Source organism: Hordeum vulgare, chromosome 6H (genome assembly GCF_904849725.1).
Source record: "Hordeum vulgare subsp. vulgare chromosome 6H, MorexV3_pseudomolecules_assembly, whole genome shotgun sequence".
Lineage (NCBI taxonomy): Eukaryota > Viridiplantae > Streptophyta > Magnoliopsida > Poales > Poaceae > Hordeum > Hordeum vulgare.
Window position 1 is genome coordinate 307,624,021 of NC_058523.1, and position 26,483 is coordinate 307,650,503.

At 55.9% G+C, this 26,483-nt stretch overlaps 1 long non-coding RNA gene across 1 annotated transcript; it reads left to right on the plus strand.

The window, feature by feature from the left end:
* Nucleotides 1-644: 644 nt before the first annotated feature.
* Nucleotides 645-4,104, plus strand: LOC123403802. Its single transcript, XR_006611559.1, has 4 exons — nt 645-701; nt 794-3,444; nt 3,546-3,635; nt 3,735-4,104. It is a non-coding gene; the product is annotated as an uncharacterized LOC123403802 (long non-coding RNA).
* Nucleotides 4,105-26,483: the final 22,379 nt, after the last annotated feature.

The window sequence follows — 26,483 nt, forward strand, 5'->3', positions numbered from 1 at the left end:
AAGAGAAAATTCCTTATCTAACACTATGTTAAATATTGGTTCCCTATTTAACACTAAAGAAATATTTCTTCCTTATGTAGCACCGAATGTAAACATTATGCCTTATCTAACATTTTCGTCCATTCTGTTAGCCCACGCCGTTAAAATAGACTTGCATTGACGAAACTGTCCCTATCCATAGGAAAAAAAGAAACCCCTGGCCCAAGCGATTCCCCTCTCTCTCGCGACGCCCCTCTCTCTCCCGACACACCAAGCCCACCTTTCCTCGTCGTAACCCTAGCGAGAGCGAGATGGACGCGGTGCTCGATCCACACCGGAGGGGGCCGGCGAGGGCGCGACCTTGGATGGCCCCGGCGAGGGTGCGACCTCGGAAGGCCCCGGCGAGGGCGCGACGACGAAGGCCCCCGGCCAGGGCGCGACCATGAAGGGCCCGGCTAGGGCCGACGCCGGAGGGGCCGGGGCGAGGCACGATGCGGGAGAGGCCAGGGAGAGGCGCGACGCCGGAGGGGGCTAGGGCGAGGCTCGACGCCGGAGGGGCTGGGACAGGGCGCGCTACTGAAGGGGCCGGCCCATGGCGCCACCCCGGAGGGGCTGCGGCAGGGCGCGCCACCGGAGGGGCCGGCCCAGGGCGCGACGCGGGAGGGGCTTGGGAAGGGCTCGGCAGCAGTTCCAGGACCAGCTACATGGGCATGTCCGGAGGGGTAAGATTTCCTTGAGATTTCCATGTAATGTTAGTAGCAAAACAGTCCATCTAGTAGTAATTATCATGCAAACTTGTGTTTTTAATTCACAGGATGGATCCAAGTTCAAGTTATTTGCTCAAAATGAAATTGTTTGGCAATCGAAAGAAAGCTCGAAAGGACATAAGATGTTTTTCTTTTGAGAAGGTCATCGATTATGACTTGACAAATTATAAGGATTTGGTTGAATCAATTGTAGAGCAGTATCTGCCGGGTTATTTGGAAGTTGCACATGTGCAGTATTATGATGATATTCCTAAAACTTGTCCAGAAGTAAAATCTGACCAAGATTTGATGCTTATGTTTGAAAAACACAACGAGACAAAGGTGCTGCACATGATTATTGCATATTGTGAGCCCTGTGAAACATATGAGCCTATCACCGAGTGGCAAAGTGATGTGCAACAGCACAGTACTATAGAAGATGATGATGATAATTACCTTTGCAACCCAAGACCTGAGAATGAGCATGTTGGCGTTGATGAGGAGAATATGTATGAAGTGGATGAACCTATCTCCTTAGATGTGGTTCTTTGTCCTAATAAAGAAAGGGACAAAGACAATATTTTTGAGGATGATAGCGAGGTTGAGAGTGAAGTAGAGGATGATGAAGTAGAGGATGATGAGGAGTTGCATGAGGCAGAGCATCCTCCACATGTAGAGTATGACAAATTAAACCTCCAATGACAAAGGGCTTTATATATCCCAACATGAAAGAGTTCAAATTGGCAGTTTCTCAGCATGCAATCAAACGTGAATTTGAGTATAACACCGAGTATAGTACACGTCATCGGTTTAGGGGCTATTGTTCAAGACGGGATGCTGATAATTGTCCATGGAGGATACATGCTTCTACGATGGAGGATAAGTGTAGTGTAGTGTAATGATCATTTCTTGCATATATGTATTTCCTTGTAGCTAATTACCTCTATCTCTCTTTTGAATGAGAAGAAAAACCCATGTGAATATGATTGCTCTAGTACAAGAAGAAAAAATAAGATGAAGAATCTAACCAAGTTTTGGATATGTGATAAGGTGAAGGATTGGTTGATTGAAGATGGAACTCTCGGAGCGAAGGCATTGGTGAAGAAGATTAAAGAACACCACAAGGTTGACATCCACTACAAAAGGGTTTATATGGGTAAGATGCTAGCTCTGAAAGAACTCTATGGTGATTGGGATAGCAGCTTCAACAATTTGTATAGGTTTAAATGACAAGTTGAAATATCTTGCCCTGGTAGCATAGTGCAGATTGATCATTACACTATAAAAGAAAAAATCAGATTTATAAGGTTCTTCTTTGCTTTGAAACCTTGCATAGATGGATTCCTTGCTAGTTGTAGACCATATTTGGCAGTAGATAGCACATTCTTAATAGGAAGGTTCAAGGGGAAGCTGGCTAGTGCTACCGATGTAGATGGCCATAATTGGACGTATCCACTTTGTGTTGGAATTTTTGATTCTGAAACAAATGAGAACTGGATCTGGTTCATGCAGTTGCTTAGGCAAGCCATAGGATCACCAATGGGTTTAGCCATAAGCACTGATTCCGGGAAGGCGGTGATGACAGGGGTAAAGGAAGTATTCCTAGAGGTAGAACATAGGGAATGCATGTTTCACTTGGTGTCAAACTTTAAGAAAAAGTATCACGGAAAAGTATTTGACGACCACCTTTGGGATGCTGCCTACTCATCGAACAAATATATATTTGAGAAAAATTGGGTTGCAATGGAGACCGCAAAGCCAGCGGCAACTGCATATCTTAGGAAGTTGCACACTAGGTTGTGGACTAGGAGACAGTTCTCAACCATTTGTAAGGTGGACTATGTAACCAACAATCTTGCAGAGTGCTTGAATAATTGGATTAAGCACCACAAGTCTTTGAACTTGCATGACTTAATGGACAAGCTTAGGCAGATGATTATGATCATGTGGAATCGAAGGAGAAAAGTAGCAAAGAAACTAGATGTCTTATTGATTTTGCCCCCACATAATTAAGAAGTTGAATGCAAAGAGTAGAGAGTTAAACTTGGAGGTGGTAGAAAGATCAGAAGAAGTTGCTGAAGTTACTCAATTGGGAGGCAGCGGATTTAGGTTTGTCGTTAACTCGCATGACAACACATGTTCTTGTAGACAATGGCAAGTTTCTAGTCTTCCTTGCAGACATGCTCTAGCATTCATCACATCACTTGCCAATGCACATATACAAAAGTTTGTGGACTCGTATTACTCCGTTGACAAGTTTAGAGCAGCTTATGGCCAACTAATCCCCGCCATGTGTGACAAGACCTAGTGGCCTGAATCTAACCATGGATTCTTCATGCATCCACCCTTGCTAAAAGCCGTAGCTGGTCGGCCCAAAACAGAGAGGCATAAGGGTTGTGGTGAGAAAAAGAGGAAAAGTGGCCAGCACTTATGCCCTATTTGTAAGGAATACGGGCACCATTGGAACAAGTGCAAGAAGGGGAACAGAGATGACATTGCTGCTTTGACGGATGTGGGGTAATGAACTATGCATTCTATTTTCTTATTGCATAGTAACTACTTTCTTGCATTACTATTTTGTATTCAACTATGCATATGAACTACTTTCTTATTGCTCGTGTTGAGTAACAATGAAGAGGGGGAAGATTACCAAATCAGCCGAGTCATCCATTGTGCCAAGAGGTGATGAAGCACCCACAACCATGTATTTTCCACCAAGGTTAACAATACTACACCTATTATTTTTGCAAACGGAAACTGAGTTTGATTAGTGCCATATCAAATCTGAGTTTGTTTTGTGTGTATTCATCTAATTCATAGCCAAAGCTTAGAAATTACAACCAAGAAGTAGGGAAAACATAGCCAAACCTTGGAGACTACAAATAAGAAAAATGGAAAAAGGTGTAAAAGGTGAGTTTTGCAAATTATGAATTTTTACATCACATATAATGCATAGTTCATGTCGTTATTTGCTCTGAAATTACTGCTGCCATACATGTACAAGTGTAGATCAACGAAGGGGAAAAGATGGAGCTTGCTAAAAAGGATAAAATTTGTGCTATGGTGCCATTTGACAGCCCTGCAATGGGCACTAGAAGCAAAAAGACTAGCCCAACCAGCCCCACAATGAGCAAAACAAGCAAAAGAAGGCTTAGCTTGTGAACATGTCATATTGTGTGAACTCATGTGTGTGAATCTTTGGTCACTTGGACTATGTATGTGAACCAGGATATGATGACAATCCTTCTGTGTTGCTCATATGATGTGAACTTGAATGTTGGACCTATATATATGAACCTGGAAATGGTGTACGTGATATATGCGTATTTGGATGTGAGCCTGGATGTTTATGTGCAAATCTGAATATTATTTGTTGAAATATATGTATATGTGAATTGTGTGATTCTCATATGCATCAATTTATAGGGGAGGTTCTGCCCAAATTTTGAATTACTTTGTATGTGATGCTCACAATTTCATCAGGGGTAAATTCGTCTTCTCAGGTACTATTTAACACCGTCAATGGTTAAAATGGACGGAAATGTTAGAAAGGGAATAAATTTTAGTGTTCGTGTTACTTAAGGAAGAATTTTTTTTTGCAGTGTTAAACAGGACACACAAATTTAAGCCAGTGTTAAATAAGGAATTCTCTCTATATCTAAACCTGAGGCAAAACAAAATAGGGGCAGCTGGGATTCAAACCCCAGACCCCTCAGACGAAACACACTACGCTAACTAGCTCACCTATGAAGGGACTATGCTATCACATGGTTTTTGTCGAAGATAAAACATACCGAGTCGCTTATGAGACTAAACTGAAAACCAGAATAGATATTGATCTGTTTCCAGGTCGGGGATGCACCCATGCAGGGGATGCCATGGCGGGTCGGCACGCGAGATCGCGATGGGGATAGTCGCCAGGGGGATGAGGGCGATGCTGGGGATGATCAGGGCAGCACGAGGCTGCGGATCTGGGCGGCACGAGGCAAAGGAGTCGACGAGCTCGAGGGCCGGTGGCACGATGGTATTCCTCCGGAGCTGCTGATCTTGTAGAAAGAGGAGGTGAGAGACGATGGGGCGAAACAGAGAGAGGGGAATATAGGAGAGGGAGGAAGACCTCCAATCAGCTTCTCTGGCGACCGTCCTACACCGCTTCAAGGACGACCACGACAGCAGCGGTGTGGAGCTATGGCGGGCCAGTTCCGTTTTTCCCTGGCACAGCAGAAAAAGAACGGGAGAGGGAGAGAGATTAGAGGAGGATGGAGAGGAGAAGGAGCATGAGGGAAGGGAAGGGAAGATAGGGAAGGTCGACGACCTGTTGGGATCTCCGACAATGAGCTGCAGGTGGTCGTCGGCAGGGTGGCTGGAGTCCTCGGTGTCCCATGCTCGCGAGCACACTAGCGGCGCGAAACTGGCTCAGGAGGAGCTCGGCTCTCCTGCTGCATGGGTGCGGTAGCGCGAGGTGCTCGGGGCCACGAGCAAGCTCGATTGGGCGGGTGTGCAAGACGAGGAACGTGGTGACGCTGGTTTGGTTTCGGGCCCCGATACTAAGTCATAGAAATCCATCGTGTAACACATCATATCAGTTTGCAGTCTCACGCATGGTTATCCCCACGGCTGTCACCTTACCTTGGCCAGAACTGTTTACGTCTTTGGACTCACATATTTAATTGTGTTGCTAGCATTCCAATGTCAAAGAACCCGGATCGAAATAACTAGTTATAAACCCAAGTGACACATTCGTACATAGACAGACATACATAACCCAACAAAGTAGGTGTCGGTCATCAGCGTGTGTAGGCGAGTCATAGCAAGCTACGAGAACTCCATTACATGGTGGAACATTAAAGTCCTCACTGTACATAGACGAGTCGTAGCAGGCTACAGGGACACCATTACATTGCGAGACATTTCCCCAAAGGGACAGACACAACATGAAAGAAGGATACATGCATGTCAACCAATGTGTCCGGACCAGTAGCAAGCTACCAAGGCTCAGTGGAATCACAAAGGGGCATATATCTGTAAAGAATACTACTAAAGGCACACAACTAGGTGTCGAACCCCATACATATCGCAGCACATCACACGTACGCATGACGTTCCTGACGGGATACTACCCCTGGGTATACCAAGAGCGGATATTAGCCGTTTCCAAGACATTTGGGGCCGTCTGCCCCCCCCCCCCCCCCCGAGGCCGGCAAGTGATAGTCGGTCCATTCGGCCAACACGAGTCCGGTCGACTATCGATAGCCTGCCCATTCAGCCAACACAATCCCAGCCGACTGCGATTGTCGGCCCTTTTGGCCCGTACATGCCCGGTCGACATGCGATAGCCGGCCACTTATCCATCGCATGCCCCGGCTTCCTGACGAGGCTCGGCCGGCCGGCTGGCCTACCACCAGCCGAACGGCCTGCTCCCGCCCCATCCGGTCGTATCATCATACGCAGAGAAGACAATATGAAGGATCAGAGGCTATCATGGCAGCAGTACGTGCTCACATGTTCGGCCCTGCTACGACGTGATGATGGGAGTGTTAGCGAGGCTACACGGCCCCCATCACTGCAGACCGTGACCGTGCGAGACGGTCTTGGAGCCACGTTCCTCACCCCTTTGCCTGCGCCCTGACGGCTCGGTGCGCCCGTGATGACCCACAAGTATAGGGGATCAATCGTAGTCCTTTCGATAAGTAAGAGTGTCGAACCCAACGAGGAGCAGAAGGCTCTGATAAACGGATTTCAGCAAGGTAATAACTGCAAGCACTGAAAGTAGCGGTAACAAGTGATTGTGTAGCGAGGTGAAACGTAGCAAGCAAAGAGTAACAAGTAGTAGCAATGGTGCTGCAACTGGCCTAATCCCTTTTGTAGCATGGGACAAGCCTGAACAAAGTCTTATAGGAGGAAAAACGCTCCCGAGGACTCAAGGGAATTTCTGTCATGCTAGTTTCATCATGTTCATATGATTCGCGTTCGTTACATTGATAGTTTGACATGTGGGTGGACCGGCGCTTGGGTACTGCCCTTACTTGGACAAGCATCCCACTTATGATTAACCTCTCTCGCAAGCATCCACAACTACAAAATAAGAATTAAGACAAAGTCTAACCATAGCATTAAACTAGTGGATCCAAATCAGCCCCTCATGAAGCAACGCATAGACTGGGGTTTAAGCTTCTATCACTCCAGCAACCCATCATCTACTTACTACTTCCCAATGCCTTCCTCTAGGACCAAATATGGTGAAGTGTTATGTAGCCGACGTTCATATAACACCACTAGAGGAAAAGACAACATACAACATATCAAAATACCGAACGAATATCAAATTCACATGACTATTATTAACATGACTTATCCCATGTCCTCAGGAACAAAAGTAACTACTCACAAGACATAATCATAATCATGCCCAGAGGTGTAATGAATAGCATCAAGGATCTGAACATAAACTCTTCCACAAAGTAATCCAACTAGCATCAACTGCAAAGAGTAATCAACACTAAAAGCAACCTTACAAGTACCAATCGGAGTCGTGAGACGGAGATTGGTTACAAGAGATGAACTAGGGATAGGAGAGGAGATGGTGCTGATGAAGATGTTGATGAAGATGCCTCCCCTCCGACGAGAGGAGTGTTGGTGATGACGATGGCGATGATTTCCCCCTCCGGGAGGGAAGTTTCCCCGACAGTATCGTCCTGCCGGAGCTCTAGATTGGATCTGCTCAAGTTCCGCCTCGTGGTGGCTGCGAAACCACGAAAAAGCTCCCTCTTGATTTTTTCCAAACTAGGACGCTTCATATAGCAAAAGAGGGGGGCTAGTGGGCCTTCAGGCAGCCCACAAGCCTGCCCTGCGCCACCAGGCGGGGTGGTGGCGGTGGGCAAGCTTGTGGGGCCATCGTGGCCCCCCTCCGGTAGTTCTTTCACCCAGTATTTTTAATATATTCCAGAAAAAATCCATGTAAATTTTCAGGGCATGTGGAGATGTGCAGAATAGTGGACTAGGATTTGCTCCTTTTCGAGTCCAGAATTCCAGCTGCCTGAATTCTCCCTCTTCAAATAAACCTTGCAAAATAAGAGAGAAAAGGCATAAATATGGTACCACAAGTAATATAACAGCCCAAAAAGCAATAAATATCAACATGAAAGCATGATGCAAAATGGACGTATCAGCCCGCACCTGATACGCACGACCAGCGGGCCCCGCAGTAAGACTGAACAGTAGGTGGGCCCCACAGCCGGCCCGAGAGGCTCGCAGCAGGCCCCACCTCCAATCCTACCGTTACCATTGTACCCCATGGCTACACTATAAAGCCTCACCTCAGCCCACAGAGAGAGGCACCTTCAGGCTGAACATGTATGCAGACACACACACACACACTTAGAACACCACCGAGGCAGCGAGACTAGAAGCCAGAGCTTCATCTCACTCCTCACGAACAACTAAAGGAGCAACCTTTGTACCGTGATTCTCATATAGTCACACAGGCAGGACTAGGGGTTTTACCTCATCGGAGGGCCCTGAACCTGGGTAAACTGGCATCCTGTGCGTTGCGCCTACACCCTTTCCCACATGTCACGAGCGTCCAACGGCCCCAAACCGCGAGTTAAGCCACCCCATGGCATCCGTCCCAAAAATACCACGACAGTTTGCACCCACCATGGGGCCGGCAGCAACGCCGGCCGGAGTAACGTTCAGTGCGGGATCCTTCACCACTTATAGCGAGCATGTGGTGCACGACTTGGTCATGCGCTACGGTGCGCTCGTTTGCGTCAATGACAATGCCCGCCGTCTGGAGGACGCGGACTTCCCCGTTTATGGCTCTATCATTGCCTTCGCCTCACACCGCGAGTACGTCGCGGTCGTCGCCGACAGCTATCCCACCGAGGTGCTCAGCTGTGATGAGATGCCGCCGAGTGGTGACGGAAACCTCCCCCGCAGCATCGATGACATGTGCGACCGTGTGGAGGTGCTCACCATCAGCATGCATGGCGGCACATCTGGGTACTGAACCTTGATTCATGCAGCGATGGACACGCTCCGCGCCCCCATCCCTTAGGTGGCTGACCCCGCAGTCGCCACCCAAGAGCTCGACGCCTATCGCGTGCAGCTGCTCCGCGAGGCGGAAGCGCTGGAGGCTACTCAGCACGAGTTCGAGGCCACTCGGCGCGAGTTCCATGCGGCCCATGGTCTCACACCGGCTACCCCCGGGCCCAAACGGCTAGAGTGCGTGTGGCACTGAGGGGGTGCAGTTGGCCAGGAGTTAGCCGGTGACTACCCCGTCTATTATACCCAAGTCAAGAACATGCAAGCTGTGCAGGCCGCCATCAGCGAGCTAGAGGGGCTCGATGGTCCGACCCGTTACGCGCAGCAGGAGCGCATTCGCGTCCTCATAGAGGCCGCCAATGCACAGCAAGCCCAGTCGTCCCACGACCCGGCCGTCTCCTGCTCATGGATCCACAACGACGCCGGCCAGCCCGTAGCAGGCCGCGGAAGACAAACCAGGTGTCTTCGCCTGGCAACACCCATCACTGTCGCGGCAGCCAACAGGTGGGCAGCCACAGCCGACGGGACCGTTGCTAGTCAGTTGTCGACAACCGCTTGTGGGTGCCGACTAGCCAGGGCAACCGCCAGTTGGCACGAAGCGGCTAGCGCGAGGAGTGCGGCCGGTCGGCGGTACCTTGCGTGCAGGTGTACGAGCGGATCAGTGCACGCTAGCTCGACGACCAGGACGCGGGCTTCCGCCTTGAGCGTCTCGCCCAATCCCACGCAGCCGAGAAGGAAGGCACAGTCGGCCCGCCGTGCTTCGAGTCATGCATCATCAAGGAACCGTACCCCAAGGGTTTCACCTTGGGGCGCGACACCCCCAAGTACAATAGCTCAATCAAGCCCGAGGATTGGTTGAACGACTACACCACCACCGTCGGCATCGCCGACGCAACAAATGCGTAGCCGTACACTATGCGCCCCTCATGCTGCTCGGCTAGGCCCGGAACTAGCTTAACAGCCTGCCACCTGGCAGCTTGAACGGCTGGCTGGACTTCCTAGAGGCATTTGTGTGCTACTTCACCAGCACGTACAAGCGCCCTGGTCGGCACTGGCAGCCCGCCCTATGCGTACAGGGCCCGGCCAAGCCGCTCTGTGACTACCTCACGCGATGGACCGAGCTCCACAACTCCTTCGAGGGCGTCCATGAAATGCAGGCGATCAAGTACCTGATTGACGGCTGCCTAGACGACACCCTCCTCAAGCACAAGCTTATACGTCGGGAACCCTCCACCCTCTCGCAGCTGATGGCCATTGTTGATCAGTATGCCGTCGCCAAGTCTGATATGAAGCTCCCCATGCTCGTCGACACGGCCGGCAAGCCGACTATGTCCAAGCCGGCTGCCAGCCCGGCAGTCGACGAATGCCATCCGGATCAGGTCAAGCACAAGGCCGACCAGCCGGACGCCCACTAGGGTACCCGGCAGGTCGTGGCCACCGAGGACGTTCGCATGGAAGACGGCCAAGGCCCTAGCCTACTCTAGCGCCCCAACGAAGGCAAGAAACTGTGGTAGGCCAAGTACACCTTCGAGGCCATGCTTGACGGGCCCTACAAGTTCCATAGCGAAGGCAAGCCGGCAACACACACCGCCCACCAGTGCAGCTGGTTCACCAAGATCGCGTGTGGCGAGGCTCCGCCGCCGCCACCTCTTCCTTCCGCTCCGGGAGTCGGTGAGGCCGATTACTTATACCCTCAGCAGGACGCGATATACGTCATCTTCACCAGCAAGCTTGACGATAAGCACATCCAACACAAGCGAGCGCTAGAGGGCAACACCATCGTGTCGCCGGTCCCCTAGTACATGCACTGGTCGTACAAGCAGATCACTTTGGCCCGTGAAGACCATCCAACTATGATGCCCATGCTAGGCAGCTACACGCTGGTGTTGGACCCCACCTTCGTCTCCCAAAAGAGCATGTGCCGCTTCACGCGGGTGCTCATCAACGGCGGTAGCAGCATCAACATCCTCTATCATGACACCATCCAAAAGCTTGGCATTTTGGAATCCGAGCTCCAGCCGACTCGCATGGTGTTCCAAAGCATCATCCCTAGTCACTCGTGCTCGCCGATCAGCAAGGTCCGGCTAGACATGTTGTTTGGCTCGCCGAAGAACTTCTGCCGCAAGCCGATCTGGTTTGAGGTCGTCAACCTCACCAGCTCCTATCAGGCCATCTTGGGCCGGCCGGCCTTAGCCAAATTCATGGCGGTCCAGCATTACGCCTACCTAAAGATGAAGCTGCCAGGCCCTCACGGGATCATCACTGTCGCGGGAAATTACACGAAGTCATCCGAGTGTGCTCTGGCCGGCTCCAAGCTAGCCGAGTCACTCGTCATCGCCGAGGAGCAGCGATAGATCGACCGGCTCGTGTCCCTCGCCCACGACCCGGATGCCATGCCCGAGCCCAAGTTGAAGCTGCTGGCTGCGGAGGCCCGGTTGCAGCCGGCCACCAACAAGGACACCAAGAAGGTCCCTCTGGACACGTCCACCTCCACTGGCAAGTACGTCCAGGTGGGGGCCGGCCTCAGCGACAAATAGGAAAGCGAGATCGTTGACTTCCTTTTTGAGGATAGGGATATCTTTGCATGGTCCCAAAGGACATGCTAGGAGTCCCAAGGAAGTTGGCCGAGAACTTTCTCCATGTCTGGCTAGACGCAAAACCGTCCAGGCAACCCTTGTGCCGCTCCTCAGAGGAGAATTGAAAACCCATCGGTGAAGAAGTTGCCCGGCTGCTAGCAGCCAGCTTCATCATGGAGGTCTTCCACGTGGACTGGTTGTCGAACCCTGTCCTGCTGCTGAAGAAAAAAAAGACTTGGCGCATGTGTACCGACTACATCTGGTAAACAAGGCATGCCCCGAGGATCGATTTGCTCTGCCCCGTATCGATCAAGTGATCGACTCGACATCTGGTTGCGAGTTGTTGTCCTTCCTAGACGCCTATTCAGGCTGCCACCAGATCAAGCTAAATCCAACCGATCGGGTGAAGACAGCTTTCATTACACCCTTTGGGGCATTTTGCTATATTACGATGACGTTCAGGCTGAAAAATGTCGGTGCCACGTTTCAGCCTTGCAAGCAGCGATGCCTCTACAGGAAGCTTGGCCCCAACATGCATGACTACGTAGACGACATTGTGGTCAAAACCAAAGAAAGCCACACGCTCCTGGACATCTCAAAGAGACATTCACGAGCCTCCGCGAGTTCGAGATCCGGCTGAACCCGAAAAAGTGCATGTTCAGTGTTCCAGTCGGCCAGCTCCTCGGTTTCCTCATTTCTGAATGAGGGATTGAGGAAAACCCGAAGAAGATTCGGGACATCCAGCGAATGGCCCGGCTGACTAAACTCATCGGCAACCAAAAGGTCACTTTTGGATATCGGGCTCCGCAAAACCATAAAGATTCGAACTCAGGGGCGTGTACGAAGATCTCTCTGGTTCGCCTCACCTAACTCGCTACTCGCTTGGGATGGAAGGAAACTCACTCGATGGCGAAGGAAACATAGAACACAGCAGTTTACCCAGGTTCGGGCTGCTGTGAAGCGTAAAATCCTACTCCTGCTTCGGTGGATTGCCTCTCGCGGAGGATGGTGGGTGAACTAGTACAATGCTTGGACGCCTTCGGAGGATGGGTGACCTTGCGTGGTGCTAGTGGGTGAATGAATCATTCGGGGGGCTCTACAAAGCAACCTATCCTCTATATCTGGTGGCGGCCCCGGTCCTCTTCCCTTATCGTTTCGGTGGGAAGGGATCCCTCATCGGCCAATTTTGAAGGTGAACAGGGGAACATGCTTCCCTGCCCAAAGCTGGTCTTCGCCTGCAAAGAGGCTGCCCACGCTATAGGGACGGGCCCTGGGATGACGTTTGTCCTGCTGGGGGGCCGTGACGGCCTTGTTGCACCAGAAGGGAAACCTTTGGAAGATGCCTTTGGAACCCTGGTACGTCCTTGCCCCCTTTGCACTAAAGGGGAAACTGCTTCGCTCTGCTGTCTGTTGTTCGCATGTCCCTCCCTTGCGTCATCCTTGACTCCTCAGGCCGGGCCTCGCCTCGGAATATCCACCGCTCTAGAGGGGTTGTATGGAGGTCCCCAGCGGGTCTTCATGTCGTTCCTCCTCGTGAGTCTTGGCCCCTCACGAGGGCCTTGCCTTGAGTGGTGTCGAGCCCGTTGGTTTGCTTGATGAAGTGGGCCGGCCATGGGCCACATGCATGCTGGTCTGGGTACCCCCATTCCCAGAACGCCGACAGTCACCGGCTGCCTCACTTCCCTCGGCGGCTTCATCAGCCGGCTCGGAGAGAAGGCCCTCCCACCGTACCGCTTGCTGAACAAAGCAGACGGCTTCATCTCGGGCAACGAAGCCGACGAGGCCTGTCGGGGGGATAACCCCGGGGTAGGCTCATCAAGCTTGTTCCTTCATTTCCAGCCCAATGGACATGAAGGCGCGGAGAATCTCAAGGCCCAACTCTTCTGACCGGCTAGGCATCACCTGCCGGCTGGAAGACGAGGCGGCCCCCTTTCTGGCCGGCCAGGCAACCCATGCTGGCTAGAATCCACGCGGCCTCCCATTCAGACCCAGCCTGGTCCCGCCAGCCGGACTAAGGAGGAGGCGGCCACCCTCAAGCCGGCTGACCAAGCAGGCCAGCCGGCCGAGGATCACAAGTCACATCAGATTGTAGGTCAGGAAGGGACCTCACGATTAAAGATAGCTATGCGTCAGCAAAGGTACATGACAAGGGCGCCTGGCAGGTACGAGCGTCGGCGGCCACACCGCTGACCTACCCCGGCTCTGATCCATCACCTAGCATGATGTCGGACCGTCACACTCCCACTCCATTACTACACTCGGCGTGGGGAACAGTGGAGGCGGTCGTACTGCCTGCCCATGAAGAATCTCGCGGGGCGAGGCTCGACGTACAACACGTGCTCAGCGTCAACCTTACGCGGGAGCCCCATTGGCCAGCCGGCGGGTCCCACCAGCAATCGAGACCCTGCAGCCGGCGGGCCCCTCATCGACAAGACAAGACCCTTGTGGGCCCCTGGCCAGCCGGCGAAGCAGCCAGCCGTGTCCAACGCATGTACCCTTTATCCATATTGTAGGTCGGTGCGTTCATCTATAAAACCCCCCGGTCGCCCCCCATGCAAAGGGGGCCGATCACTTGCCAGTCATTCAACACTACACACCAGCAGGACTAGGGGTATTATCTCTACGGAGAGCCCTGAACCTGGGTACATCATGCGTCCCATGCGTGTACCAACCTCGTTCATAGCGCCCACCTTTATCCCTTCGGTTCTCACCGACTTTAGCCTACCCATGGCATATGTTGTGAGTATTCACCAACATTTGGCGCCCACCATGGGGCCGATCGCGACATCGGCTGGCTTCACGCGCTGGCCGGGGCCCCGCACCTACACCACCGGATGCATCACGTCTGGATCAGTTTGCATGCCCGTGGAGCTTGCTTTCGACTAGGCAACGCCCATGATGATCGATGTCCCCGTCCGCCATGCGGATTCAGATGAAGATTCTGGTGACGAGGCGCTCCCTAGCGTTGTCGTCGCTGCTATGGAGAACCTCAACGTTCTCTTCAGCGATCTTCGCCTCAACGACGTCCCATGATACTTTGGCGAGGACTACGATGTTAAGGCGCTCTGCTCCAGCTTCTGCGGCCTCTCTATCGCTGAGATGCCTGCCCATGACGTTTACCCCAGTAACGTCCTCATGTTCGACGGCCCTCTGCCGTCGGTGGGGTTCTTCACCTCATACCACGTCGCTGTCGTCTCCAACGCCGTGGAGGTGATGGTTATCGGCGCCGACACCAGCACGGCTCCCGGCAAGGCCTCCGTAGGCGCCGGCGAGCCCGTTGCGGCCGCCGCCGACACTCTTCGGGACGCCATCGCCGGCCTGAAGACACCGGTCACCGCTTCCGCCGACCCTGCAGACGCTTGGGCCTCACTGGAGGAGGCTCGCAAGCGTATCTTGGAGGAGGGCATCGCCGTGGCCTCGGCGAAACGTCGGTTGGAGGCTACCCATCGCGAGTATAACTCCGCATACGGTCTTACTCCGATTTCCGAGGCCCCCAGCCGACTTGGATCGGTCCACAACCGCGGACGGTTCGTCGCCGAGGTTCTAGGCGGGGACCTGCCCACCTACGAGACTCATGTGGCCAACATGCGGGCAGCACAGGCGGCCATGGAGGAGATGGCAAGCCTGGAAGGCGAGGAGCGCGCCTTCCAGGAGAAGCGTGTCAAGGATCTCCTTGACGCCGCTAACCAGTAGCACGCTTGGTTCGACCCCGGTCAGGCTCAATCAGAGTCCCCGGGGCCGAACTCGTGGCTCGTCGCAACCCTAGCGGCCAGCACCACGCCGAAGGATCTTCCTCGCATCGCCCTTCCGGCTGGAGGGGCGAGGGAAGCCAAGACCGGCGCTCGCAGCGCCAGAGCGAGCACACATCGGGCTTACGTCGCGGAGGCGACGAGCCCGATTCGGGGTACGGGGATCTTCCCCCGCGAAGAACTCACGCCTCCGGCTCCCGAGGCGCCTCCCCTCTCGTCGCTGGGGCTAGCGCCCCCACCACCCAGGATGAGTGGGACGCTCGCCGGCGTATCATCGCCCTGGCCCATTCAGGCCTCCTGGAGGAAGACGGTCCCCTCGGTCTGGCATGCTTCGGCCCCTGGATCCGAGGGGAGCCGTTCCCCCAAGGCTTCACCTTCCCTCGGGATACGCCAAAATACAATGGCACGGCCAAGCTAGAAGACTGGCTGATCGACTACACCACGGCCGTGGGCATCGCCAAGGGCAACAAGCGCGTAGCGGTTCGCTACGTGCCACTCATGCTGGCCGCCTCGGCATAGACTTGGCTTAACAGCCTCCCGGCCGGCAGCGTCAAATCCTGGGTAGACTTCGAGGAGGCGTTCGTCCGCAACTTCACCGGTACCTACAAGCGCCCTGGCCGGCCCTGCGAGCTGGCCATGTGCATGCAGAAGGCCGACGAACCCCTCCGCGACTACGTCACCCGGTGGACTGATCTCCGCAACTCCTGTGAGGGGGTGCATGATGTACAAGCCATCCAATACTTCATCAACGGATGCTGAGACGGCACCCTCCTCAAGCACAAGCTCATGTGCGCCGAGCCCACCTCTTTGACGGTGCTCATGGCCAAGGCGGATAAGTACGCCACAGCCGACTCCACAATGCGCATCAAGGTGACCGCCTTGGACAAGGTTGTGCCTGCGCCGGCTACTCCCAAGCCGGCTGGGGACAACTGAGGCGGCCAGAACAACTACAAGCGCAAGGCGGATCAGATGGATCCCCGCTCCAACAACAAGCTAGTGGCCAACGTGGAGGGCGAGGCATCGGCTTCCCAAGCCGGCCCTCCACGAAAGCGTCGCAATCAGGGCAACCCCCACTGGCTGCCCAAGCAGTCTCTCGAGCAGCTGCTCGACGCCCCCGGCAAGATACATTCTGGGGCGACGCCGTCTACCCATACCCTTCGACACTGCAGCGTCGCATGCCGGTTGTCGCAAGGGGAGGGCCTACCGGCTCCTCCGGGTGCACAAGCGGCGCCCCGTGCGCCGGCTCCCCATCATGCTCCGCTTCCACCACCACCGCCTCGCGACGACGGCCCACACCCTGACGACTATCCGCATCAAGACGGAGCGTTCGTCGTCTTCACCAGCGATGGCGACGACAAGCACAGCCTGCGCCAAAGAGGGCGCGAGGTGAATGCCATTGTCCCCCCGGTTCCCCAGTACATGCATTGGTCTGACAAACCAATCACATGGAGCCGGGTGGACCATCCTGCGGTGATGCCCAAGCCGGGGTCATACGCACTCGTCCTCGACCCCACCTTCGCCTCCAAAAGGCTCACCTGCCGATTCTCCCGGGTGGTGGTCGACGGCGATAGCAACATCAACATCCTCTACCTCGACACTCTCCGCAAGCTCGGGCTCAAGGAGACGGACGTCCTGCCAACCAACATTGTCTTCCATGGCATCGTGCCCGGGCAGTCATGCTCGCCCATCGGCAAGATCCGGCTGGACGTCCTCTTCGGCGACAAGGCTCACTTCCGCCGAGGGTCCATATGGTTCGAGGTAGTGGACCTCAGTAGCCCGTATCACGCGCTGCTGGGAAGACCGGCTCTGGCCAAGTTCATGGCTATTCCGCACTACGCCTACCTAAAGATGAAGATGCCGGGTCCCAAGGGCATCATCACTGTTGTTGGCGACTACAAGAAGTCGCTCGAGTGTGCCCAAGATAGCAGCCGCCTCGCCGACGCCTTGGTGATTGCTGAGGAGAAGCGGCAGATCGACCGGCTCGTGGCCTAGGCTACCGAGCAGCCGGCGATTCCTTCTCCTCCGTCCCAATCGGTCGGCGAGGGCTCTTTCAAGCCGGCTAAAGAGACTAAGCAGGTCCCACTCGACCCTGCCAACCCAAAGCAGTGCATCACCATCGGGGTTGGCCTCAGCCCCAAATAGGAAGGCGAGCTTGTCGACTTCCTCCGTGAGAATCGGGACATCTTTGCATGGTCCCCCAAAGGCATGCCGGGTGTCCCGAGGAAGTACGCCAAGCACAAACTTCACGTGCGACCGGATGCAAAGCCGGTGAAACAACCCTTGCACCGTTTCGCCGAGGGCAAGCAGCGCACGATCGGAGAAGAGATCACCCGGCTCCTTGCAGCCGGCTTCATCATGGAGGTTTTCCACCCGGACTGGCTGACGAATCCAGTCCTGGTGCTGAAGAAGAACAACACATGGAGAATGTGCATCGACTAAACTAGCGTGAATAAGGCCTGTCCGAAAGACCCATTCGCGTTGCCTAGGATAGATCAAGTGATCGACTCCACAGCAGGCTGCGAACTGCTGTCGTTTCTGAATGCTTATTCAGGCTACCATCAAATCAAGCTGGATCCGGCTGATCGCCTGAAGACCTCCTTCATCACGCCCTTCGGGGCCTACTGCTACACCACCATGACGTTCGGTCTGAAGAACGCAGGTCGACATTCCAACGCTGCATGCAGTAGTGCCTACTGCGACAGATTGGCAGAAACATCCACGTCTATGTGGATGACATCGTCGTCAAGATGAAGCAGCACTTCAGCCTCGTCAACGACCTGCAGGAGACATTCGCCAATCTGGGCGAATACGAGATCCGTCTCAACCCCGAAAAGTGCGTCTTCGGGGTCCCAGGCGGCAAACTCTTGGGGTTCTTCGTGTCCGCCCACGGCATCGAAGCGAACCCTGACAAGATCAGCACCATCGAGTGGATGGTGCGGCCGGCTCGGATCCTCGACGTCCAAAAGTTTGCCGGCTGCTTGGCGTCCCTCAGCCGGTTCGTCAGCCGGCTTGGCGAGACGGCCCTTCCACTCTACCAGCTCATGAAGAAGAAGACGAGGTTCGAGTGGAACGACCAGGCGGACGAAGCCTTCCACGACCTCAAGCGCGTAATCTCGAGCCTGCCAATCTTGGCAGCCCCATCTGAAAGGGAACCCATACTCATATACATCGCGGCGACCACTCGCATGGTCAGCGTAGTGTTGGTAGTTCAGCGCAAAGAGGAAGGCAAGGCCCTACCAGTGCAGCGCCCCGTCTACTACCTTAGCGAGGTCTTGTCCGCCTCTAAGAAGAACTACCCTCATTATCAAAAAATGTGTTATGGTGTTTACCTTGCTGCAAAGAAATTAAAACAATACTTCCAAGAGCATGCCATCACTGTCGTGAGCACTGCTGCTCTCTCAAAGATCATGGGAAACCGTGATGCCACTGGCAGAATTGCCAAATGGTCCATCGCCATGGCGGATCATGATATTCGGTACGAGCCTCGCACTGCCATCAAATCGCAGGTGGTGGTCGACTTCTTAGTCGACTAACCGAGACCCAGTTCGAGCCACCGCCTCCAGACTCCACGCATTGGCGGATGCACTTCGACGGCTCAAAGATGCGGACAAGACTGGGAGCCGGCATCATCTTGACGTCTCAGAAAGGGGACCAGCTCAAGTACGCTCTCCAGATCCATTTCGCCGCCTCCAACAACGTCGCCGAGTACGAAGCACCGGCTCATGGCCTCCGGCTTTCCAAGGAGATCGGCCTCCGGCGGCTCATATGCTTCGGCGATTCAGATTTGGTGGTGCAGCCGGTCTCTGGCGAATGGGACGCCACCGACGCCAACATGGCGAGCTACCGCTTCCTCATCCAGCAGCTCAGGGGCCCCTTTGAGGGTTGTGAGTTCCACCATGTTCCCAGGGTGGAAAATGAGGCGGCCGATACGCTGGCAAAGATTGGCTCCACAAGACCGGCCATTCCAGCCGGCGTCTCCCTCGAGCAGTTCCACAAGCCGTCTATCAAGCCGTCTCCTGAGTCGGCATCAATCTTTGTACCGGCCGACTCTACGATACAAGCACCGCCGGCTCTGCCAGTTATGCCGGCCGTGGACCCCATGCCGGCTTCACTGACGGCACTGGCTCCAAATGCGGCACCGACTGAGTCTACGATGCAAGCGCCGTCGGCTCCACCAACTACGCCGGCTTCAGATCCTAGTCCGGCTCCATTGGTCCAACCGACTCCAATAGCGGCACCAGCTACAACGACAACCCCGGCTCTATCCGGGCTCGAATCCTCCCAGTGGGTGGACGTCATGGAGATAGACGGTGAGCCGGCTGCAGTAATAACACCATCAAGCTCGGGAGCTGCAGAAGCCCCCAACAGTCAAGACAAAGCAGAGGCGACCCTTGTGTCGGCTCCATCATGGGCTCAGGCCATTCTGGCCTTCCTTCTTCGCGACGAACTTCCTCAGAACGAGGCGGAGGCGAGACAGACCCAGCGCTGGTCCGCCGCCTACGCCATCATCAATCGCGAACTGGTACAACGCAGCACGACCGGCGTGTTCCAATGCTGCGTCGAATCAGAAAAAGGGCAGGAGATCCTCAGAGACATCCGCCAGGGGGAGTGTGGGCATCATGCCGCTTCCAGAACCCTGGTGGCCAAAGCATTCAGCCATGGGTTCTACTGGCCCACGGCCCTCGAGGAAGCTGTGGATTTGGTGGACAAATGTGAAGGCTGCCAACGCTTCAGTGCACAAAGCCATATGCCGCCTTCAGCGACGAAAACCATTCCCTTATCATGGCCATTCGCCGTCTGGGGACTGGACATGGTTGGGCCCTTCAAGACGGCTCACGGAGGGATGACACATCTTTTGGTAGCCGTCAACAAGTTCACCAAGTGGATCGAAGCCAGGCCTATCAAGAAGCTTGACGGCCCCACGGCTGTCAGGTTCATCACAGACATCTCTGTCTGATATGGCGTTCCCCACACCATCATCACCGACAACGGCACCAATTTCGCCAAGGGCGCCCTGGCGCTCTACTGCTTCAAGGTAGGCATCCGGCTCGACTTGGCCTCAGTGGCACACCCTCAGTCAAACGGCCAAGCAGAGAGGGCCAACGGCCTGATCCTAGCCGACATCAAGCCAATACTGGTGGCACCACTGGTCAGGTCAGCCGGCTGCTGGATTGAAGAATTGTCGGCTGTACTATGGACCCTCCGAACCACGCCCAACCGGTCGACCGGCTTCACTCCATTCTTTCTGGTATATGGGTCCGAGGCTATTATCCCCACAGATGTCGAGTTCGACTCGCCTCGGGTCACCCTATACACAGAAACAGAGGCGAAGGAGGCCAGAGAAGACGGTGTGGATCTCCTTGAAGAAGCAAGGGACTTGGCTTTGAGCCGGACGGCCATCTACCAACAGAAGCTGAGATACTACCACAGCAAAAGGATCAGGCCTCTCTATTTCAGAGAGGGAGACTTGGTCCTCTGAAGAATCCAGCGCACTGCCGGCCAGCACAAGCTCTCACCTCCCTGGGAGGGACCCTTCAGCATCAGTAGGGCGTTGCACAACAACGCTTACTACCTGATTGACGCCCAGAAGCCAAGGAAGCGCAAGAGGGACGACTCTGGCCAAGAAACGGAGCGACCATGGAACGCGGCGTTGCTTCACCAGTTCTATTGCTAAAAGGCAGAAGACAAGCAAAGGAAAGAGCATGCACATGTATGTTCCTCCCTCTTCAGGGAACAACAAAGGCAATAAAAAGAACATGTTCCATGTTTCTTTTTCTCAAGAGTTTTTCACTCAGTGTACGGCTACACAGCATACCACCTCTTGCCGGCTTAATCAAGTTCGGAGGCTACGCAGCGCGGCCCCTTGCTAGCTTTAAACAAGCTCGAGGGCTCGCCAGCCGCCTGAATGGTCCACCCTTGTAGTCGGGCACATAGTGTACCGGCTGATTCCTGGTCCTTCGCTCGAGCCTGCTGGCTGGCTCCCGTCGCTCGGTTTGCGAAGTGATGCCAGGTCAGGTCGAATACATGCACAGTCCGGCTATACTTGGGACGACCGGCTCGGGCTGGCTCGATCGTATATACGATCTCATTCAAGACTCAAGACGGCCTCTGACGGCCGGGAACAACGACTACGACGAAAAGAGCATGCTCCATGCCTCTTCTTGCTAAAGAGTTTACAATCAGTGTACGGGCTACACCGCGTACCACCTCTTGCAGGCTTAATCAAGCTCGGAGGCTACGCAGCGTGGCCCCTTGCTAGCTTTAAACAAGCTCGGGGGCTCGCCAGCCGCTCGGACGGTCCACCCTTGTAGTCGGGTACATAGTGTACCGGCTGAATCATGGTCCTTCGCTCGAGCCTGCGGGCTGGCTCCGGTCACTTGGTTCGTGAAGTGACGCTAGGTCAGGTCGAATACATGCACAGTCCGACTATACTTGGGACGACCGGCTCGAGTTGGCTCATTCAAGCCGGCCTCTAATTGACTTACGTCCTGTTCTTTATGTCTTGATGGCTTCGGATAAGAGAAGTCAACCAGGAACCAAAAGACGGGATCATAAGACAACATGCTTGGTGAAGAATATAATGCTGAATACATACATTCATAAAAAGCATTGGCCCAGGGCCCACATTCGATACATCCCTCCGGGGGTAGAACCAAAAACACAAAAGGACACCAGTTACGGGACAGCGGCCTCAGTGGTCTTCTCGGCTGCTGCTCCTCATGTGGTAGCATCGCCACCTCTGGCTCCTCCCGAGGTGGTTGCGCCGTTTCCCCCGCTGTGGCCCCCGGCTCCGCTGATCCCGGAGTCGGCATACGCCCCACCACTGGAGGCGGCTGCAGATTCCGCAGCCCAGGCCGCCTCGTCGGAGCTGCCGTTGGCGTCGTAGGGTTGAAGGCCATGCAGGTCTTCAGCAATCACACCGCCGTCTTCACCCCACTCCAAGATGAAGTGGTCCCAGGCTGCGTACTCAGCGACGGCGCTGGCTCTCACCCGGAGCTCCTCCTCCATGCCTTGCAGCTTCGCCTCTGAGCCGTCGCGCTGGGCAGCCAGCTTGCCCAAGTTCAGGTTGCGATACCATGCCTTGGCCAAGCGCAGGGCGAAATAAGCCCCAGACCGCGCTGCAGAGGCTCGCCAGGCGTCCAGGCGCTCTCCACCCGCTGCGAGCCAGCGGGCAATCCGGCTCATGGTCATCGGCTCCACGACCTCCGGCCACGGGGCCGCCACCATCGACGAACCTGCAACCTGGAGCTGAGTCACAGACTCGCCCAGGACGTGCAGGCGGGCCCGAAGGCCCACTTCGATCTCCTCTACGCTCCAGCCGGAGGTTGTATCTACCTCTTGCCCGGCCGCGCGGCGCTCCTCACGGCACACCTCAACGGCGATGTCGGCTGCGACCTGAGTCTCAGGGAAGAGATCTAGGGAAAGGCAACTAGGACGTAAGAACACAACAAGAGGAGGAGACGGCAAGAAGACCAAACCCAAAACAAGGAAGAAAGACCCACGCTGGAAGGCGTCGTCGGTCTCATGAGAGAACTCGAGGACCTCGCGCTCCCGCACCTCACTCGCATGAGTGAGGCGGGCGATTTCCTCTTGAAGGGTCGCGGCAGACTCCAGCGCCTTAGCCAGCTGCGCCCGCTTCTAGGTAAGGGCTTCGTCCTTCACCCTCAAGGCGGCGTCCTTGAGGTTCGCCTCCTCAAGATGAAGCGACGCGAGGCGGTCCACGTCGGCAGAGTAGGAGGCCTCCTTCTCCTGCAGCGTGGCCCGCAGCCGCTCCAACTCGACCCGGTCGGACGCCTTGAGCTCTTTCTTCTCCGCCTGAAGAAGGTCCAGCTGCTCTTGGAGCCGACCGCCAGCGTCGCGCAGGGCATCACACTCCATGGCAACCTCGCCCAGTCGGGCTTCACGCTCGGCGATCCGGCTATGAGCCCCCAGGTGCTGGTCCTGAAGCTCGTTGTACGCCTGTACCTGAGCATCGTAAAGCGCCTGCCAAGGGGGAGAGAAAGGGAACAAGATTAAGATTCGACCTGGTTAAAAGCCTAACCAGCCCGATTCTCGGGGGCTACACCCAGTGGGTGCGCTTGCACGCCCCCACTGAAGAAAATTGTGCAGGGAAAAAGGCCTCCAAGAGATTCAGACCGGTTGGCAATCAACCTGCCCGATTCTCGGGGCTACACCCATTGGGTGCGTTGTCGCGCCCCCACTAACGTCAAGAGAAGAGAAAAAAACGCAAAGAAAAACCAAAAAAGGCAAGGCCTACCTGGGTGAGGGATTCCAGGCGCTCCATGTTGCCGCATACCACGCGGGCTGCCTCCTCCACCTTCGACGGGCCGCTGGAAAACAACGTCACCAGCTCCGGTACGCCGGAAAGAACGGTGCCGGCGGGCATTCGCACGCGGGCCAAGTTTGCCGCCCGCCATGACTTCATGGGCCGGCTCCCAGCCTGGCCCCCGGCCCTTGGCGCAACAGGGCCCTGCTGGGGGACAACGATGGCGCCGGCTCCTGGGGCCGGCTCGACGGCCGGCTCGGGCGTCGTCCCAGCCGGCGCTACCTCCCCCGCGGGAGGCGGATGAGCCGCGTCCGGCGCATCCATGGTCGCCCCTGGGGCATCAGGGGTTGCGTCCGGCGCGGTCAGATCCAGCACCGGCGCCTCAGGAGCTGCTTCGACCCTGGGAGAAACCAGGATCGTTTCCAGGTCCACCTGCTCTACGGCTGCCGGTTCAGACGGCTGGGCCCCTTCGGTCCTTGGGTCCGGCCTGGAGGCGGCCTCGCTAGCTGGCTCCTCCACACAGGCATGTGCGGAGGGGTCCTGTCTAGACTTCACACGCTTCTCCGCCGGCCTCTCGGCCCGGCTGGGGCGAGGCTGACCCACGGCGGCCTTCCCCGCAGCCGTGTCCCACCGGCGCTTCGACTCTATCTCGAGCTCCCTCTCGGCAGCATCAGCTGCTGCCCAGCGGGCCCGCTCGGCTGCAGAGGCGGTGTATTCATCTGCATCCTCCGCCTCCCTGTCAAGCCAAGCTTCCTAGAAACAAAGCTCATCTCAAGGTGAGGAATGGAAACAAGGAGGAAACCATACCCTACAACTACCGGGACCTGCCTCCGGCCACCGCCACGGCGCCTCTTAGCACCGTCTGCCCGTTGCCCGGCTGGAGGACCCGGCGCCGCTCACTTAGAGGCCGGCCGGGAAGCTGTGGCACCCTTGCCCTTCTTCCCGGCTGCCTCATCGGCAGCGGTCGCACCGCCACCTTGACGCCGGCCGTGCGTCAGGAGTGAGCTGGTGACCTCCTCCACCTCGTCGGAGTCTTCCTCGAAGGCTGCATCAGAACAGAATGAGGCTTCCTCATCATCGTCTGTCCAGTCTGCCATGGCGTGCCGCAGGTACTCACCAGACGGCTCGGTCCCTTCCGACTCCAAGGGATCCTCCGAGCCGGCGGAGGAGTCTGAGCGGGGCTCCATCGCACCCTCGTCCTCCATCTCGGAGGCGTCAGATACCTCCACGTCAGGAGCAGGCTGACGAAGGTACCCCTGCAGGATCTTGAACGTCTACAAAAAAGGAATTCAACCAGGCTCAGCAGCGCCACCGTCTCCAAGACAAAACAACAGAGAGGAAAGGAGAAAGGCTACCATCGGAGGCAGGTGAGCCCGGTTGAACGGGGGCATCCCCCATGTCCATTCCCCGCCCTCATCCATGCGGGCGGTGGAGTTAAGGTTCACCCTTCGTGCTACAGCGCCCGGGTTGAACTTCTTGGCGGACAGCCGGCACGGATCAAGCCGGCCGCTCATCTGGCAGACCAGATGCGGCCGCCTCTGCAGAGGCAGAATCCGGCGGACCACCATGGTGGCGAGAAGGTCGCGGTCGAGGAGGCCGCTCTTCCCCAAGATGTCGAGGTGGGCGCACATAAGCGCCACCTCAGGATGCGGCTTGGGAGTCTTCGGATCCCAGTTCCGCTGCGTCGGAGGAGCGATGGCGAACGGGGGCATGTTGAGGGCGTCCTGGGCCGGGTCGGTGCTCTTCACGTAGAAGAAGCCCTTCTGCCAGTGCTCGATGGAATCTTGCAGAGGCATCTGGGGGAAGCCGGACTTCAGGCGGTGATGCACCAACACGGCCCCGCACGGCGTCATGGGGCGCGGCCCCTTGAGCTTCTCCACCTTGGATTTCTCCATGGCGATGGACTGTTGCTTGAAGAAGAACAGGCTGCGCCACAGATATACGCGAGGCTCGATCCCCACGAAGGCCTCGCACAACACCACAAAGGCGGCCAGCTGCAGTATGGCGTTCGGCGCCAGGTGATGCGGCTGCAGGCCGAAGAACTGGATCCACTCAGCGTTCGGCGCCAGGTTGTGCTCGACGAGGACCACAACCTCCCCCGCGACGGGTACGGGAGAGGTCTCAGAGCTAGGAAGGCGCACCGACACTTGGGAGGCCGGGGGCAGCAGTCGATGATGACGGAGCGCATCGATGTGCCCCTCGTCGACGTCGCTTCCGAGCCAGGCCCCCTGCAAGGAAGCCTGCTGCACCGACGGCTTCTTCGAAGAAGATCCACAGGCCATGGCTGCGGGTGGCGAGAGCTCGAAGTGGTCGAAGGAGGTCTCGGCAGTGAAGATGAAGAAGACGAAGGCGCAAGCTCTTCTTTCTCGGGAAACAAGGAGGAAGAGAGCACGGAGCAGGGCGAGAAAAGGGGGCGAATGGCCTCCTCGAAACCCTCGCGCCCCATTTAAACTCCCACGAAGTATCGTGGGGAGGGGATCCGGTGTGCGTCGGGCCCCATTAATTCCGTGTATTACGGACGGTAACGCCCCCCTAAGCCCAACCGTTGCAGAGTAAATCCGCAGAGGATCTCCCACGTGGAGGCCGAGGGGGCGTCGTGGCGGGACCCAGGGCCCAGGCCCGGTCCCGTCAGCAGTAATCGTCATCATTACGACAGGCAGGGCCTGGCATGTGGCTTTCTCCGGGCCAGTTATGACTGGACCGAGGCGTCGCTTCGAAGCTACCCGGCTCCGAAGCCGGTGTCCTTCGCCGCCAACAACAGCCAAAATATCAAGACAAATCAACAAGCCGGTGAGGCCGCCGGCAGCAGGCGGCAGACCTCGCAAGCTTCGGGGACTACTGTCGGGGGATAACCCCGGGGTAGGCTCATCAATCCTGATCCTTCATTTCCGGTCCAATGGACATGAAGGTGCAGAGATTCTCAAGGCCCAAGTCTTCTGACCGGCTAGGCATCACCTGCCGGCTGGAAGACGAGGCGGCGACCTTTCTGGCCGGCCAGGCAACCCGTGCCGGCTAGAATCCAAGCGGCCTCCCATTCAGACTCGGCCTGGTCCCGCCAGCCGGACTAAGGAGGAGGCGGCCACCCTCTAGCCGGCTGACCAAGCAGGCCAGCCGGCCGAGGATC